General features: G+C 46.0%; 1 non-coding gene across 1 annotated transcript; it reads left to right on the forward strand.

The window, feature by feature from the left end:
- The first annotated feature begins 905 nt into the window (after window positions 1-905).
- On the forward strand, window positions 906-965 carry MIR9-2 (microRNA mir-9-2). Its single transcript, NR_049308.1, has one exon. It is a non-coding gene; the product is annotated as a microRNA mir-9-2 (primary transcript).
- The last annotated feature ends 378 nt before the right edge of the window (window positions 966-1,343 follow it).

Raw genomic sequence — 1,343 nt, forward strand, 5'->3', positions numbered from 1 at the left:
GGCTTGTAGCAATGCTGCCGCCGCTGCTGCTGCTGCCGCTGCCGCTGCCGCTGCTCGGGCAGGAGGCGTGGGGCAGTTGGCTGATCACTGATGCATATCAATAACCGTGTACTTGAGATTTCTCATGACATCATCATTACCTTGGTCTCCCGCGGTCTCGAACCTTTGACCTTGCCGGGCTGGTCCACATTTTGGCAGTGAAAGCCCCACCAATGATGGCCCTTTTCTCCTTCTTTCAGACCGGGGGCAGCAGCACGCCAGCAAGACGGCATCTTCTCCTCCCCAGCCTAGAAGCCCTGTGAAATCGAGGATCTTCCCCCTAAAACACACACACACGAGATATGTGCAATCAAGCTGCCACCGCTTGGTAAAAAGCTCACGGTGCCTAACCCAAAAGGATCAGGAGCAGATCCTTGAATCAGCTGTCACCTCTTCTATAGAATGGGATGTTTTTTTTTCCTTCCTCCTTAACCTGCGCTGGAAATTGCCGTTGGCTTTGTACATCTCTATAGAGGGAGGCTAAAGAGTCTTGCGTGAGAATGAAGCAATTTACAATGCAAATAGAGGCCTGTGGAGGGACGGATGCTGCTGCTCACTCGTAACCGCTTGCTGCACCTTAATAGCTGGTTTTATTTTTTGATATTAATAGATGAATTGTTGGCTAACGCTGTCGGAGATTACTTGCTGAAAGGAAAGAAAAGTTCGGAATAAACTTTGAAAGCAACAGATCTCGTTTGGATGTTTTAGCCGCACACACAAACAGAAACCAGGTCATATTTACATACAAGAAGGAATCTTATGCTCGGCAAGTGTCCTGGAGGACTACTCTTCGGTACTGCCAGAGAGATCGGGATCTGGAATCTGGCCAGAGGAAGACAGAGGCGTGTGAGGGAAGTGAGTTGTTATCTTTGGTTATCTAGCTGTATGAGTGTATTGGTCTTCATAAAGCTAGATAACCGAAAGTAAAAACTCCTTCAAGATCGCCGGGGAGCATGTGAGAATGAAAGACTACAACCAAGAGACAGTAAAAACCAGAAAGGTCAGGAATACTTATTGAATCTAACTTTGTTTTTGTTTTTGTTTTTGTTCTTCTTCCTTATGATTAAAGGTGGGATTAGAGGAAATTAAGTGACACACAGGGGCCGAACCATAAAGGTGCCAGGTACTCTGAGAGGGGTTGTTAGAGCTGCAAAGGAGAATTGTATAGTGCTCATGAGTCAAGATGCATGTGCAGTTTGTCCTACTTTAAGACAAAAGTTAATATGAGGGGTTTTCTTTTTTTCCCCCCTCCCTTAGAAAGCTGTTGTAGAGAGGTCTGGTATCTAGTTCAAAAATGATTCCAT

This window comes from Canis lupus, chromosome 3 (assembly GCF_011100685.1).
Source record: "Canis lupus familiaris isolate Mischka breed German Shepherd chromosome 3, alternate assembly UU_Cfam_GSD_1.0, whole genome shotgun sequence".
NCBI lineage: Eukaryota > Metazoa > Chordata > Mammalia > Carnivora > Canidae > Canis > Canis lupus.